A 17,655-nucleotide genomic window follows, 5' to 3' on the forward strand; every position below is an offset into this window, starting at 1 on the left:
TCACTCTGCTTTATAGTTGACCATGGGGATGGTTTGGCTATTACTTTGGAAGCAACACGGATGGCTTCTCGGGCAGCACGGGTTGTTGTCATAACCTCATGGGCCCGCAGGCCCTCAGCCTGCGCCTGGGGGGTGATCATAGTGGGGTCTGTGCCCATTAGCCTCTGTATGCTGGAGCCGTGCAGTGGATGGTCTGCCCCTGTTACTAAGGCTAGCTGTTTTACACAATTGTCCTCCCATTCCTGTTTAAAAACGATCATCCCTGCCCCATCAAAAATCAGCCTGCAAGTCTGTTTGATATCAAAGGGAAGCATATCATCGCCTCCAAAAACGCTGTCAATGAGTGTGGAAACCATGGCAGAATTAATCCCCCTGTCTGCAACCGCTTTAACAATTGCCTGCACGTCTTTCGGGTTTACCGGGGAGTAGGTTCTTTGATTTCCACCTGCCCCCCCACACGGATCGGGAACACCAGTGTGGCAGACGGAGCCCACTACGCACAAGCCATTTTTATTTTCCACCAGTCTGTAAGTGGCGTTCGATCTTTCTCTGATATCCCCTTAACCCACGCAGGAGCGCTGCAGCTAGGGATCTTTTATGCCGCTGCTCCCTTTTTGTTAAAGCCCGAGTCGGTGTCGGAATCGTCCTCCGACCACCTTTCGAGCCCGTCCCAGCTCGAGTCAGAGTCCGAGCTGGAAGTCGACTGGCCGGACATTTCCGGGCTGCTCAGCCGTTTTCTCGGGCTCCGACCCCACCCCTTCTTGCGAGGGTCAGGCTGTTCCCTCCCTCTGGGCTCCCCCCGCCTCCTGCTGGGGGAGGTTCTTGCCCTATAAGGACCTAATTTAAAATGAGCGCTTTGAATGGTCTTAGGCTCCTTCTCGGGGGCCGCCCCTCCTCCCCGCTTACCCACGCTTGTGCTGTTCAGCGAACCTTCTGCATTTTCACCCCCCATGTCATCATTCCAGCCCTGGTCACGTGCTCCGGCGCCATTTCAAACGCATATGGCAGGGGTGCCATTTTATCAACCGCATCGGGGTCCGATATTATAGCAGCATTCCGCGCCTCCTCTGCTAGCCCCTGCCAAAACGTGCTCCCCCGCCTCCGATGGTGAGTCCGGTTGCTGAGGGGGTTCCAGCGTTCGCGCCTCCGTGCACCCGAACGGGTCAAAGTCCTCAGCGGTTTGCATCGCTGCCCCTACCCCCAACTGTGGCATGGCTAATAAACAAGTTTGCGCCGCTTTCCAGGTTTCTTGCTCTTGCCGAGCTTTTTGCAGAGCCTGAATAACTCTGCCCCATGATTTGAGGGTTTTCCCTGAGCCTGAGGACATGGTTTCCTCAGCCAGAGCCTTCGTGCAATTATCCCATATCTCCGGACGGAGAATTTCTACTGGGCTTTCTATAGCCCCTAGCTTTATCAGTCTCGGCACTGTGAGAATAAAATCCTTAAGCTTTAACTCGATACCCCACTGAGTGCGGATCTGACTTACGACCTTCACAATAGCGTCCATGCTCCTCACTGGTCCGGGGGCGTCCCCCCCGCTGCACTAGGCCAGCTGTGCAGCCGCCGGTTCCTCGTCACGGCAATCCCCGAACCCCGGGCGGTGATCGTGTCCTGGGTTTTTGGCACCAGATGTTGCCTTCTCAAGGCGTGGCAACCTGGTTCTTAGCCCGGCACGGTGGCCCTAACCCCAGGGTCACTCGGTCCATATGCTCCTGACACAAACGTGGTGGACAGCAAATGGCGTTTATTGAGGGGTCACAAGGGTTTTTATAGTTTGGGCAGTCAGTGTCATTTCCTTCTGCTCACGTCCGGCTGGGTGCGGCCAGGTACGGGGCAAAGGTCTGACTGCAGGGTGGGGGGGATGTCCCGACTGACCGTACAGCTCGATTTCTTCCGCACGCATATCCCTAACTCTCCACACCCCCTGAAGACCTTTGTTTCGGTTGTGAAATTCATTCCCCCTTCCCCCAACGAAAAATAGTATAACTTGGGGCCCAGATGAATTATGCCTCCAAGATCTCCCTGGACGTGGCCTGGCAGACTTCATTGGCTGGATCCCGAAGGATAACGCAGCACCACGTTTGGTAGCTATAACCCATCCCTCCTCTTCCTCCCTCTTTTCCTTATTTTCTCCTTTGTTCCCCCGGTTCCCCTCACCAATGCATTTCTGTTGTGGTTATTTCAAGAAAATTGCACTTGTTGATTGTTACTGCAAATCCCCTGTGCCGTGTTGGTTTTTTTTGCACCCTGAGATCACCCCTACAAACCATCACATCATCCATTCACTAGGACGGATCATGACAAATGGTCTCCATGATTCCATGGGGCCTTGCAATGCCACAATGATCTCCATGGATCCACGGCGCCCCTCAGGATCACAATGGCCCTTTGGCTCCATGAGGCCCTGAAATGCAGCAATGGCCTCTTGGTTCCACAAAGCCCTGCTGCTTCACACTGGCCCCTTGGGACCATGCAGCCCAACAGAGCCGCAATGATGTCCTTGTTTCCACGAGGCCCCACAGTGTCACAGTGGTCCCTTGGATCCATGGTACTCTGCAGTGTCACAATGGTCCCTGCATGTCACAAGGCTCAAAAAAGTCACAATGGTCTCCATGGTTCCTCAAGACCCCACAGTGTCACAATGGCCCCATGGATCCATGGTACTCACAGTGTCACAATGATCTCCTTGGTTCCACAAGTTCCTACAGTGTAACAGGCTCCACAAGGGCTTGCAGTGTCACTATGGCCCTTTGGCTCCACAACGCCCCGCAGTGTCACAATGGTCTCCATAGGAAGGAAACAAGTGAGCCCCAGTGGTGCAGGGGCAGATGAGAGGCAGTCACCAGAGGCCAAGGCTAGCCAGACTTGACTGTATTAGCAGATTTTATCTGGGAGCAACCCTTGGATACAGGGAATTTTAGAGGTGGAATCCTAATTTCAGCCATGGGAGGCTAGACAAGAAAGACAGTTCTTTTGCACAGGAATAAAAGCACAGAGCCCCAGTGCGTCATGGTCAGATGGGAAGTGGCCCTTGGCATGGCTAATTCAGTGGGACCTGTCAGACAGCCCACAGGAGGCCAAACCAGGCAGACCTGTTCCATGTTCCCCTGATTTCATGGAGTCCCATACTGTCACAATGATCCCCTTGATTCCATGAGGTCTTGCAATGTCACAATGGTTTCTTGGTTTCATGAGGCCCACATGGCTCCATGCGGTCCTGCTGTGTCACAATGGCTCCTTGTTCCCATGGGCCCCACAGTTTGATCATTGACCCTTGCTTCTAATAGGGCCTCTGAGTTGCACAATGGCCTCCTTGATTCCATGAGGCTCCATAGTCTCACCGTGGTGATCTTGGACTCACATTGTCACACCTGACCCATGGTTTCATGAGGTTCCGTAGTGTCACCGTGGTCGCTGTCAGAAGCTGGATGAGATTGACATGCCGAGACACCTTGGGATGCTCGGAATGCCCGTGTGGGGCCAGGGCCGGGTCAGGCCTTGGTTTGTGGTGGGACAGAGCCCTGCCCCCAGCCCTGGCCTGGCAGAGCTGTCAATCACACAGCAGGGGGTGATGTTAACCCAGCTCTGATTAGCCCAGCTGTTAATCAATCAATCACACACTAGCAGCTGGTGCTACCCTGGCTCTGATTGGACAAGCAACTGGCAGTCCCACCCAGAGGCGGGCTCATGAAGGCCAGGGGGTTAAAAGCCAGAGCACAAGGCCAGACTATGGTCTGGGTCCTGCCTTCTCCTGGGGTTCTTTTGTTAGCAATGCTGGAACCTGAGCAGCTGGTACCTGTGTGTGTCTTTCTATGGATCTTCTGTCTTTCTGTTGTTCGCTATTTCTTCTCCTTCTAATCCTACTTAGCTGGAACATTTTTGGGTAACATAACATCTTAAGGGATAAAGGTTTTTCGATTAAATTTTTAGATTAAGTTATTGAATTTAATGCTATGATAAGGGTTTCATATTGAAGTGGATATTGTACTAAACCTTTTGCAAAAGTTTATTGATTGTCTATATTTTGCCAGTAAAATTTTGGGTCCTTTTGACCTCTTAGCTCCATTGATCAGAGCATGGTGCTGGTATTAGTGGGGCTGTGGGTTCAACCCTGTGTGGGCCATTCACTTAAGAGCTGGACTTGAGGATACTTCTGGGTCCCTTCCTACAAAGAATATTCTTTGCATCTGTCCATGTTGGGAATATCTGGTTGGTGTTTCTCCTGTGCACCAAACTCGAGTCAAGGAACCTTTGGTTACCCCCAGCATTTCAGTGTTCTGGGGTGTTGCAGCCCTGCAGGCTCACAATGGCCTCTTGTTTCCATGAGGCCCCACAGTGTCACACTGGCCCCTTGGTTCTATGGGCCCCAACAGTGCCACCATGATCCCCTTGGTTCCACAACTTCTCACAGTGTCCCACTGGCCCCTCAGTTCCCTGAGGATCTGGAGTGTCACACAGGTTTATGGCATTTGTCCTTGCTGCCCCTCACATCCCCCTGGCCCACAAACAGCCCTGAGCCACCCGTGAGGGACAGGCCCTGCTGTTCCAGGCTGGGCTCAGGGCTTGGTCTTTCTGCTTCCTGCAGCCAAGCCAGGCCTTGCTCAGCACTGCAGTTCCCTGCTCAGAGCCTTGGGCTCCCTGCAATCCTGGCCTCAAGGATCTCCTCTCAGCAGTCCCTGGGCAGCCTTTGGCACTCCCTGGCCTCAAAGATCTGCTCTCAGCAGTCCCTGGGCAGCCTTTGGCACTCCCTGCCCTCACTGGGGCCCAGCCATACTCCAAGGCACTTGGAGTTTTGCTGCTGACTCCTTGAGCAGCTTCTTCATCCTTCTCTTCGTGCCTGAGGCTCCTGGACCCAGCTCCAAACCCACCATGGGGATCATGAAAATACAGAATGCCCTCATGGGCTCTTTGTCTCTCTTCCATTGTCTTTGAGTCTCCAGGGCTTGTGCAGTGATTAGAGTCAGTTTGGAGTTCTGTTCAGGAGGATAATTTCAAAGTGCACCTCATGATTTATAGTTTTTTAATCACGAGTAGTTTTTTTTATTTTTCAGTTCAGAGAAAAGGTAACTGAAGCTTTCCCCAAGTGATCTTGATGCTGAATGTCTCCTTAGGAGGTCTGGGCGCAGAGAAGAATGACACCCTTGCAGGCTGACTCTGTTTGGTAAACCTGCTCCTCATCCCCAGCCTCACCATGTCTGACATCCTCCACCTGGGAGTAACATCCCAAAATATATTAAAAAAAAAGTAATTTATTCTTTATTTTTAATATTTTTCAATTAAATGTATTTATTGTATTTATTTCTTATTTGTAATAATAGTTGTTTCATTTTTATTACCTAATTTTATATTTATATCAAAAATCTATCCGTGTTTAACAACCAATAAAATTAATGGTAACTGGTTCTAAGTATCACAATTCCCTTCATTCACTACTTCACCTCTATGGGTTATTAATTTTTCCTCTATGCTAATTCGCCCTATGTTTAGTCCTTTTGTAATCTTTTTAGTCATGTTTTTCTCACACATGGTTCAAGGGGGCACTTGGGCTTACACGGAGATCATTTTGGGGCACATTTGGGGCAGTTTTGGGTCTCGGGGGGGAATTCAGAGAGAACTTGAGCATCGGGAGAACACTTGGGGGAGCCGGGTGGGAAATGGGGGGTGGGGGGAAGCACTCAGGGATTCTGAGGGACAATTCAGGGTCCAGAGGACCCCTTGGGGATGCAGGGGGGCCCTTGGAGATCAGGGAGGGGAATTTGGGGCCCTTCGGGGTCCGGGCGGGCCCTTGGGGGACTCTAACGGGGCTTTCTGGGCGCGGGGGTGAAGGCAGAGCGCTAATGGCGCCCTGCAGAGCGCGGGGGTGACGGGAAATGAAGTCCCGGCTGCAGTCAAACGCCACGAGCGCCGCGGAGCATGATGGGAGCTGTAGTCCCAGAAGTAGCTCCACTGCAGCACTTGGGGGTCCGGGGAGCCAGTTGTGGTTGCGGGCGGCCACTTCGGGTCCTCAGGGGGCACCTGCGGGGAACTTATGGTGCCGGGAAGCCCTGGGGGACACCTGGAGAGTCGTTCCCTTTGGGGCACGGAACATGACGGGACTTGTACGGCCGGAACGGGTTATGTCGGGGCTCTGGGGTCGCAGGGCATATTGAAGATGGTGGTCCGGCTGCAAAGACGCTCTACGGTGCGCAGAGCTTCACGGGAGATGAAGTCTCGGCTGCAATGGCGCTCAGTGGATGCCGCCGTGCATGATGGGAGCTGTAGTCCCGAAAGGACCCATTGCTCGCTGTCATCCTCACCAGCCCATTCCATCATTCCAGAGGCTGGTCCATCACAGGGGGTGTCCTAAATCCACTCGGTGCCTGCTTCTTCCCCAGGTTTCTGTAAGATTGCTTTGGCAATGAGTACCACACTCTGATTAAATTCTTTCATGGGGCACCTGTGCCCATAGCACCCATTTCCAAGCTCCAAGCTCAGGACAGTGTCCCAGGCAGTGACATGGGACACAGGGTCTGTCTGCAGTCATCCAGGGGTTGTTCTCGCCACCACAGGCACACAGCACTTGCCGTGGTGGGTTTGGGGTATAGTCAGTCTGCCAGGACTCCCCACACTTATATTCCAGCCCTCAGAAGCAAAATCCTCCCCAAAAAGGTTTTTTATTTGTGAGGTCAAAAACTCTTTATTTGATATTTCTGAGCCCAAATCCTCCCTAAATGAGTGTTTCTAAGCTCCCTAAACTGGTATTTCAGACACCAAAATATCCTTAAATTGATGTTTCTCAGCCCAAAATCTCTCTAAATTGCTGCTTCTGAGCTAAAAATAGCCCTAAATTGCTTTCATTGAGACTCGGAGCTCCCTAAATATTTTTTCCCCGAGCCAAAAACCTCCCAAAATCAGTGTTCTGGAGCCCCAAAGCCCCCAGAATTGCTCATTCTCGGCCCCAAAGCTCCTGAGCTCACCGTTCTGGCTCCGAAGCTGCAGACACAGGGGTTTCTAAGCCATGAAGTTCCCAGATCAGTGTTCCAGAGCCCTGATGCCCCTCACTCACGCCCTGTGCCCGGCGTGCCATCAGCCCGTGGGGTTCATCCCAGCCTGGGAGGCTCCGGGAGCGATGGGCGGGGAGCGCTGGCTGTGCCCATTTCCCACCCCCAGCCAAGGAACCGCTCCCTGACCGGAGCGGGGAAACTTCATTTAGGGGAAATCGGTGTAAAAGCAGGAAAGGAGCTGCGGGGAGAGAGGGAGGAGCCCGTGGGGGCGGGAACGGGTCGGGCACAGTGAGCAAGTGAGCTGTTTTTAAGCAGTGCTTGCGCCCCAGCGCAGAGCAGCTTCTTCCCAGACCTGTCCCAGGTAAGCGCCTGCCCCTTGCTCCCGGGTTTCCTCAGGGCTTGCTCCTTCTGCTCCCGAAATTGATGTTTCTCAGCCCAAAAGTTCCCTAAATCGCTGTTTTGGAGCTCCAAAGCTCCCTAAATAGGGACTACAGAGCCCAAAATCGGCTTAAATTGGTTTTTTGGAGCACAAAAGCTCTTTAAATTGTTCTTTTTGCTCTGAAAATATCCCCAAATCACTCTCCCTGATTCCCAAAGCTCCCAACATGATTTTTTCTCAGCCTTGAACTCCCCAAATCAGGGTTTCATAGGCCTGTGTGTCCCTAAATTGGTGTTTAAGAGCCCCAGTGCTCCCTAAATCAGTATTTCTGAACCCAAATGCTGTTTCAGGTCCCAAAAACGTCCCCAGGTGGGTGAGCCCCAATGCTCCTGAGACTCCTATATTCTCAGCTGTGAACGTCCCCAAATACCAATTTTTGAGGCCAAAAGTGCCCTGAAATGGTATTACTGAGCCCCAAAGTATCCTCAATTGCTGCTTTTGAGCCCCAAGTGTCTGGAGACTGAATTTCTGAGCCCCGAACTTCATTAAATTTGTGTTCCTGAGCCCTGAAGCTCCCCAAGTTGCTTTTCTGGACTCGCAGAGCTTCCTGAGTTCCCTTCACCTGAGCTCCAGGTGAAAAGGCAGCGCTTGGAAGGTGGAGCACACGGGCCAGCAGCCAAGCAAGGCAGCAGCACCCGCGGCTGTGTGAGCAGGAGCCCCGCCAGGGGAAGGGCTGATCCCTGCCCAGCACATTGACACCACACCTGCCCAGCCACAGGGGGCTGTGGCACTCAGGAACCACTGCCCTGGAGGTCCCTGGGGTGGCAATCCTCCTCCAGCTGTCCTTCAGTCCCGGTGGGATTTCCTAAAGAATATCAGTGTCTGCAACAACAGAAGCGTGACCCTGTCCAAACAGAACTGTCTGCAGCAGAGCAATCTGCACAGTCTGCAGCTGCCCCTGTGGGCAAGGCCAGTGCAATCACTGTTGGCCATGCACAGCAGTGACACCCCCTCCTCACAAAGGCCTCTCGAGCATTGACCGTCCCTGGGCTGGGCACTGCTGAGGGCCCTCAAGTGCTGAGATCAGTTCTGCCAGAGGGGATTGAGTGGGAAAAGCTCCCTGGACCATCCTGCGGCCTTCACTGGGTTTTGCTAAGGCCTGAGGGAGCCCTGCTGCCCTCCAGGGCCCCAGGGCTTTCAGTGTCTTTGTCTCATCAAGGCCTAGTAGTGCAGCAGAGGGTGGGGGATCAGTCAGGAAGGGTTGGAGGGAGACCACAAAGTAAATATTTCATAGAATTCCCATTCAAAGTCTGTTGTCCCTTCCTGCCCAGAGTCTACAGAGACTAATGCAGTTCCTAATTTATTCCTACAGAGAAAAAATCGTCAATTCAGGCCTTATTTATTTATCTAATGTTATTTTTGATCAATAGCAAAAATTGTTGCCATGACTCTTGCTACACATTAAATGGGAGAAAAGTAAAAAGTAAGTACCATGTTGATTAGGCCCAGCCTGGATGCCATGAATACATTATGGCCAAATGTTTGTTTCTTTGATCTTGGGTGATCAGGAAAAATTTTTAGTCTGAATATGTAATAAATAATTATTTCATGGAGTGATTAGAACTTAAAAATGTAAAATATAAATATTAAAACAATAGCTCACCTTAGCACCCCAGACAGAGCATGAGATTTCACCACCACTCATACAATGCTCCTGGATTTAACTCACATGCTGGTATTGATGTTATATTAGACTCAATGCATAACTCAAAATGTCTAATTTATTGGGCCTCTGTTGGCGGACCAGACTCTGTTGGTCTCTGGGCAAGAGACATCACTGACAATGCAGAAGAGAGAGTTTTTTGTGAGTTTTTTTTTGTTTTCTTTTGGCTTGGTTTTTTTGTTGTTGTTGGTTTTGTTTGTTTACCTTTCTCCTCTCTCCCTGCAGCACCTCATTTTCTTTTCCTTTATCCTCTCCTCTTCTGTCTTTCCTCCTTCATTTTCTTTTTCCACCTCAAAGCTTCCACTTTGGCTCAGGATTGCAGCTCTGGCCCTGCCAAAAATAATTCTCCTGTCTAAAGCAGTTGTCAGGGCTCCTTCCAAATATGAGAGACAGAGAGGACAATGTGTCTCTGACTGTGAGAAGTGGAGTGACCCATCCCTGGAAGCACAACCATCTTTCCATGAGCGGTGATCTGAGCTAATGTCTGTGCTCATCAGTGATCAATGGCAGAAGCACATCCAGGACAGCTCCACATGCACATCACCTACTCATTGTTACTGTTTGAGAAGCCATCTCGCTATTGCTCTGCTTTAGGAGAAAACTCCTCAAACTCTGAGCATTTTTTCCCATTTATATGCTTTCCCTCCTTTCAGACCAGAGCAAAACAGCAAAATGTAGTGGGAGGAGATGGAGCAGGGTTCATTCCTAGGAAATCACCCCTGGCATTTCCTGTCTGATGCCTTCAGTTAGACCCCTGGGACAGCCATGGGCCCTGGGGCTGTGACTTCTCTTGGGTCCCTGCCAGCATTCTCTATTTCTAATCCTCCCCTCTTTTCCTCACCTGGGTCTATCCTCTCCTTGAGCACCAGGAAAGCTTTCTTACATGCAGCAGCTTTTGGCAAGGGGTCCCTTAATTCAGTCCAGGTCCTCCTCTGGAACGTGGCCAAAGAAAACAGAAGGTCCCAAGGAGCAGAAAGCCCAAGGAAATGGAGTGCAAGAAAGAGGGAGAGCAGAGCACAGCAGTGAGCTGTGCCCTGAGCAGACCTTTCCTCACTCCTGAGCAGTCCCTGTTTCTGCCTTCACCTCGTCCCTGCTGCTCTGATGGATGTACTCAGAAGGGACAGGTGGCTTTGTTGGAAGGGTCAGCAGGGCCCTGCTTTCTGCAGCCAGCTGTGCAGAAGAGGATATTTGGGAAACTTCCCAGTCTGACCCTTCCCAAGGCTCTCTGGCCATCACACTCTAGCCACCAGAGGTGTTCAGTGTTGGGAGGAGCCCCTCCACAGCAGTGGCTGCAGTGCCCCAATGGGCCCTGCTGGTCTCCCCACACCCAGCCCCTGTGTCCTCCCTGGTTCCAGCCCAGGTTTCCCAGAGCAGTCTCAGCTGTCTGATTCCATAAAGCCATTTATTCCCAGTGCAGTGACACAGGAACAGCCTGAGCTGTTCCCCCAGCAAGGGAGCCCCTCAGTTTTATCCCCTCAGTCTGCATGCCCAAGGCTCAAGTCTGGCTCTTCCTCCCGGGCCCTCAGCTCCTGCTGGGTCTCTCGGTGCCCCTTCCCCAGCGGTGCCACAACTCTTGGTGCCCTTTGTTGGGCTCTGTTGGCCATTCATGAGCTCTTGTCTCAGGCTCCCACCTGGAGCTCAGCTTGCATCAGGCACTGCAGCTGCCCCAGCCACCTGCACCAGGTGTGTTCACAGCCAGGAGAGGGAAGAGTGGGAGTGAGGTGATTTCAGTTTTGTCTTTGTTACCCAGCTTGCTGCTCTATTGGGAATTGCTGAAAAAGCAGGGCAATCGTCCCCAAGTGGAGTCTGGTTTGCCCATGGTGGCAGCTGGAGAGGGATGTCCCAGGCTTTATGTGAGCTCTTCAGTTGTATTTTTTCCTCCTGTCCAGTTGAGGAGGGGGAGTGAGAGAAGTTTGATGGGCATTTGGCAGCCAGCCTGTAAATATTCTCAGTTCAGTCAAAGAATGAACAGAGACAATTTCTCACAAACTGCACCTAACAATCTTAGAAAAAAAAAATCAAACCATTATTATCGCTCTTTCTATAACCATTGTTTATAAAAATGGTTTGCTAGAGTGTACTATTCATAGTGCATCAATAGTGTGAGAGGTTTTCACCTTAAGACCAATCAGGTCTTACGTCCACTACTGTTCCTATAGGAACTATATATTTCTTAATACTATACACGAGTAATAAAGTGTCTTTCATGCCTTCTGCATCATGGAATGAGTGGTAATTATTCTCTGGTCGGGACACCTCCTGCGTCGACTCCAGCCAAGGTCACTTGTCCTTTCACCATAGATTTCTTCATAGCTGGTCAGGATAACCTCCAGGATTTGAGTCTGAGGGAATGGAAAATGGTCCCTTGCCTCTGAGGAAAATATGACTGGGGTTGAACACCAGGTTCTGCACTCTGCAAAAGCAGGTCTTAATTTTTACCAAGGAAGATGAAGTGTGTGTCTGTGAGAATTCTCAGAGCTCCAGGGCAGACAAGATGGGTTAGGGACCAGCTGGGAGTGCAACAGAACATCTTATCAACTGCCTTATCTTCTCTAGTGCTGAGATGTTGCTCACCACAGAGATTTTGCCCCTCTTTTCACTTGCATTGCAGAGTGAACCTAGAGAAAATGATACAGGAGACCAGAAGCAAGGACGGAATATCTTGGAAAGAGCTGTATTCTGTTTGGACAGTGAGGAAGGGAAAATCGGTAAATTAAAAAACCCTGAGTAGATCAGAGGTTTGAGTAGTATATTTTGAGGGATCTATGTGTCACAAAAAAGCTCTTAAATGCATTTTTTAAAACCTAAGGGGAAATATCATAGTGAAGCTTCCTCTTGTTCATTTTTCTTTTTCTTTCCAGGTGAACCTAATGGCCCCAAAAGAGGGAGTTCATGGCAGCATGACCAAGGAGGTCAATTTGAGTCCATAAGTAAGTGTGGACTCATGGCTCCCATTGCTCTTGCCTGTGCCCATCCTTGGGAACCTTGGATGGGATGTGTTATCCCTGAGAGAAGTGAGACCAATGGAGATCTCTCCCCTGAGCACATTGCCTTCAGAACCCCTTCCAGAGCCCAACAGAAGGCCTGACCATTGGGCTGGGATCAGTTTGGTCAGAGGGGTGACCTCCTTTGACCAGGGACACATCCTACTCTAGTGGGGGATGTTGCTGAGCAGGGCTTTGAGGGTCAGGCTGAAATGAATGTGCCAAGGGACAGTGAAGGGGCCTGGGAGGTTCCTCTCCGCTCCTGGTGTGTGGCAGAAGAGTCTCACCCTCTCGTGGGTGGCTGTGCTCTGGTGGGACTGAGGCACCTGTATGGTGCCTGAGTGCTGTGGCAGCTGAGGCAGCTTCCTGGCCCAGGAGAGCCTCAGTGGGCCCGAGGGTCAGGGACCCCCCAGCACTGCATGGGGCTCCTGGGCCAGCTGTGGGATGTGTTCTGCCCCAGAACCTGCTCAGTGCAGCCCTGGAGTTCCTTGGGGAAAGGTCCTTGTTAAATATCCTGTCTTTGATTTTATTTTCATGTGCACCTGATGTCCAGTGTCTGTGGCTGCTGTCTGTCTGGCTCAGAAAGGTGTAGAAGCGCTATTCAAAGAGCTAAGTAAGTGTGCTGGATCCCATTGCTTGTGTCTGTGGCCATCCTGGGAACCCTTGGGATGGGATGGGATGTGTTATCCCTGGGAGAAGTGAGGCCAGTGGAGATCTCTCTCCTGAGCACATTGCCTGCAGAACCCCTTCCAGAGCACAGCAGAAGGCCTGGCTTTTGGGCTGGGATCAGTTTGGTCAGAGGGGTGACCTCCTTTGACCAGGGACATGTTCTACTCTAGCAGGGGTGTTCCTCACAGTTGGTAATGGTTTCAAAGACACAGCACATCCCTTCTGGGATTTCCTTTCCTTTCTTTGAGCACTAAAAGAGGAATCTCACCCTGCGTTTAGCTACAGGAACAAAAGTCAGAAGCCTTTCTGTGCAGGTGAGTGCCAGTCCTTGCCCACACTACCTGGAAACTGAACCCTGCCAAGCAGGAAGGAGATCCAGAGCTCTGTCCTGCATGAGGGCTCAGTGCAGTCAGATTGAGCAATCCCACCTGTCCATAAATTCCCATTTCCAAAGGCCTCCAGCCAGTCCTTTGTTACATTGCCCATCCCCATGCAGATGCCCAGGATGCCAGGGTGCAGAGATGTCCCAGCAGGGGGCTTTTCCCAGCACAAGCAGAAGGAGAGGAAACAAAAAACCAACCTGTAGAAGACCTAAGAAGAGGCCTGTGGGAACCCAGAACATCACTCTGGCAGTCCAGGATGGCCAGGACTCCTGCCAGGGGGCTCAGAAGCCCTGGCACGGAGCCCAAAACACCAGTGGATTTGATTATGACCCGTGGAGCAAATTACAGACCTTATATGAAGATCAGCAGGCCACAACAGTTTAGGTAGAATATTAGTGAAGTTATCACGGGATGGAAAAGTAGATTTTGGGGTTTTTGGTATGGGGGTTCAGGAGGCAAGATGGAGGGAACTGGGTGTGTCCAGCCTTTCTCCTTCTTCTTCTTGGCCTCCATCTTCTGCTGTGATGTTGGCACTTACTGACTGGTTTAGAGTAGCAGCTCACTGTCTAACATAGGTGATAGGTATTGGAAAGTAATTGTAAACATTGTACACGTAGTTTTTAGTATAAAGACATAACACCGCCCCGGGGGCAGACAGAGTGCCTCAGGCTGTCCTGCTGAGCTGACCTCGGCAGGGCAGGAGAAAATTTTTTATAGATAAGATAAAATAAACAACCTTGAGACTGAGAAATTAAGAGCCCTGACTCCTTCTTCAAGCGCTGGGCTGGGAAAAGAGACTTTGAACTTTTCTTGGGGTCACTCTGAGCAGCAAGAGACCCTGAGACATTGGCATCCCTGGTGGGCTCCAAGAGGGCACCCAGGTGGGCTCTTGGCAAGCAGCCACGCCACAGCCATCAGCCCCTGAAACCCAGCCCGAGAAGGAAAGGAAACAGGCACTCTCAAGGGAAAAATCCAGAAAGAGCATCTCGACCTCTGCTGAGAAGATTCGTTTCAAGCTCGACCCGGAAAGAGGAGGACCAGAAGCATGCCTGGAAGCCCTCACCTGCGAGCTGCTGGACGGTGACCAGGGCAAACTCCGGACTGACCTTGCAGATGATTCAGCTTTTGGTAAGAAAAGTCAAAATTGAGAACATGGGGGGGACATGCTCCCAGGAACAACCCAGCATCTTGTCAGCCCTACAGGGCGTGGCAGCCACACACCCTGTGAAAATCTCTGAAAAAAGATAAAACGGCCTTGAAGCTTTTATCCCCAGCAAGGGTAATGTTAGAGGCAATTTCGTGGAATTCCGCGGGGGCTGCCAGCTATCAGCAGGCAGCAGTATTCTCTCGAGGATGGGGGAAGTCATCCTGCCATCAGCAGGCGGCAGTTGCCCTTACTGACGAGGGAGGGGCAAAGGTAATCCCTAGCAAACAGGTGTGGGAGGAATTAGCATCATCTCCAGAGTGCCCAGGGTCCCATGGGTCCCCAGAACGCCCAGAAACCCCAGAACTCTCAGGTGGAGGAGGGCGGAGAGGGGTCGGGGAACCCGGGGCAGAGCCGCTTCTCGGCGACTGGCGAACCCGTGCCACGGCGGCGCCGGCCGGGAGCAGCCCGGGGGGGCCGCAGAGGCGGCCGCGGGGGCTGCGGAGGCCGGCGGGGGCCCACGGGGGCAGCGGGGCAGTCGCAGGCACAGCAGCGGCGGAGGCGATAGCGCGCACGGCGGTGCCCGCGATCGCAGCAGCGGGCGGTCGGCAGCGTGCAGGGCACGGCCGGCGGCTGCGGGGACAGCGCCGAGCGGGGCCGGGCCGGGCGGAGCGCGGGAGCGGGAGGCGCGGGGCTGGCGGCAGCGGCGGGCGCATGCGCGATGGCGGCGGCGGCGGTTTCACGCGGGGGGTGCCAAAGCCGCGCGCGAAGGGCAAAACCCGCGCGACTGCGATGGCGGCGGGCAGCGGCACCCGGGGAACGCGCACGGGCCGCGGCAGCCGCGCCGGGCGGGACTGAGGCGGACGGGACGGGACGGCTGCAGCGTCCCTGCGACCGCCACAGAACGCGGCAGGCGCCCGGTGATGACGCACAAACCCGGCAGCCGCAGCGGGGCGGGTTTTTCCCCAGTGCGCAGACGCGGCACGGACGCGGCCGAGCGGGGACCGGAGCCAGAACGGGACCGAGGCAGCGCCGGTGTCGGTCACGGGCACAGGGGGCGTTCCCCAGACCGCGCCTGCGCCGAGAGACGCGCCGGGGAGGCGCGGTCGGGGCGGGGACATCCGCCCTCCCGTGAGGGCAGCGGCAGAGACCGGGCGCGGTCTGGGTGCAGAGGGTGCCCGAGGGACCGGCCCTGCTCCGGTCCCACGGCAGCGGGCACGCAGCCAGCCCCCACAGCCAGCACACAGTTTCAGCCTCCATCAGAATCTCAAGCGGGAGATTTTTCGCGGGTGCAGCGCATGTTGTGTGAGGCGCACCGAACTCCTCAACAGCCCGGTCCCACAGGAGTGACGGAAACAGCATTTACCAGATGATCAGGCTTCAGATGCAAAAGATGGACATGTAAAAAAGCTGTCCAAAATCAGTATAAAGTGACAAAGCACACAGGCTTTTTCCCAAGATACAGAAAAGGGGAAACCAGTGCAAATCCACTGGTTTTCCAAATATGAGGTAGATGGAAATCTTCTATTGTGAAAAATGCCTCTCAGGGAGGGAAACCACCATAGAAAGATAGAAGTATTAGTAATGATTCAATTACCTGAAATGTCTCTGAAGACAGAGTATTTGAGAAATATCAATCAGATCCTATCTGTGGGGTCACCAGCTGATTCTCCAATGATTCACAGTTTTGTAGGTATTGAGTTTGTAACCTTTGTTATTTTTGGATTTTATAGGTGATACTGATAAATAAGGATTGTTATTAATGCTATATGAATACTTTAGAAAAGTTGTCATAACCCCTTCAAACACTTCCTGTTGATAAGTTGATTATATAATGAGAATTCTCACAATTTATGATAAGAATTATGATCAAGGTATTATTGTAATATTTACAGCCAGCTTTCATATGTTTCCCTGTCTTTTTGAGTGATCATCTGCAAGACACGTATCTCTTCAGAATCTTGTCTTTTTGTTTTTTAACTACTCATGTTTTTTGGGTTTCTTTTAAATCCAGATTACCAATTTTGTGGTTTTCTTCAGTTATTATTTCTTCAGTTATTATAGAGTACTTCAGCTGAGAATTCAAGAGGTTTGCTGTGTTTGAAGAATTTCTGTCCTGACAGAAGTTTCGGAGGGATTCAATTCTTTAATGGTTTGATTGATCTTTAATCCTAAGGTTTCCTATTCATAATTGCTGGTTTTAACAATCTTGTTTTAAAATATATTAAGTGATGTCCATCAATTAGAATTTGAACTCTGGCCAAGGTCTAGCTCTACTTGAATGGAATGATTGAGAATCAGCCCAGATGTTTTCTGCATCAAAAAGTATTCAAGTCCTTTTGGCTTGGCAACTTGACCATGTATGATAGCTGAGCCTGTTTTCAAAGGGAGTTTGAGAAACATGAATCCGGACATGAGTTCTCCAGCTCTCTGTTGTTTTAAAGTTCATCAGCTGTCACAGACTCTGGGATGACAGTTCAGTGTTGCAGTGATTGATAACTGTATGACTGCAGATGTGTTATTGGTTATGTGTATTATCTGATTGATTTCTAATTGTTGTTATCTTACATTTCCCTATGCAATATTGCATAGAGACTGAAACAGAACAGACCAATGTTTTATTTTCATATATGCAAAAAGCTGAACATATAATGCACATTTTTCACAGTGGTGGTAGCACGTAGCTGCGACGCAGCTTTGTCTCCCCTTCCCAGGGAAGTCCTGCTCCATGACCTTTATCTGCCTCCCCAGCAGCTCAGTGGTAGGAAAAGCCACTTGAAGTGGCTGGTGGATTCTCCCTCAGTTTTTTGGCAGAGGCTTTGAGCCAGGAGGTTCTCTGGAGGGACGCTGGCTTTGGAAGCCTCTCCTGAGCTTGCAGGTGTGGAGTAGAACTCCCTGCTGGGCCGGTGAACAACAAGTTATCCTCTGATCCATCTGGGACCCCCATGGCTTGGGGTCAGCCCTTGCTGGGGAGCTGCTGCTTGGGAGAAATAGCCACTCCCTTTTCATAAGTTTAGAAAGGTTTATTAAACCTTATCAAAAATACAACAGAAGACTGAATAGAGAAAATGTTATGGCGCCAGGAGCAAAGGATTTTCCGCACCATGTGCTCACCCACACAATGGAGGTTTTGCCTTTTAACCCTTTAGCCCCTCCCAAAATTCTGTCCATTGACCCCTTCTTCACTGTCCAGTGGTGGAGTTTACTTCCTCAAATCTTGATTGGAGGTCAGATGTCACCGTAGTGACAAGCTGACCCTCCCAAATATCCCAACCCTGGCTGTCCCTTGATAACAACTGCGGGGGTAAAAAAAATTTTTCTTAACCTCTGTACATGGTATTTGTCTGTTAATTGTGAGAGTCAATCATTGTGGCATTCACATTCTCTGAA

The sequence above is a fragment of the Melozone crissalis genome, unplaced genomic scaffold (assembly GCF_028551555.1).
Source record: "Melozone crissalis strain CALT ecotype California unplaced genomic scaffold, PUWL_Pcris_2 ptg000218l_1, whole genome shotgun sequence".
Lineage (NCBI taxonomy): Eukaryota > Metazoa > Chordata > Aves > Passeriformes > Passerellidae > Melozone > Melozone crissalis.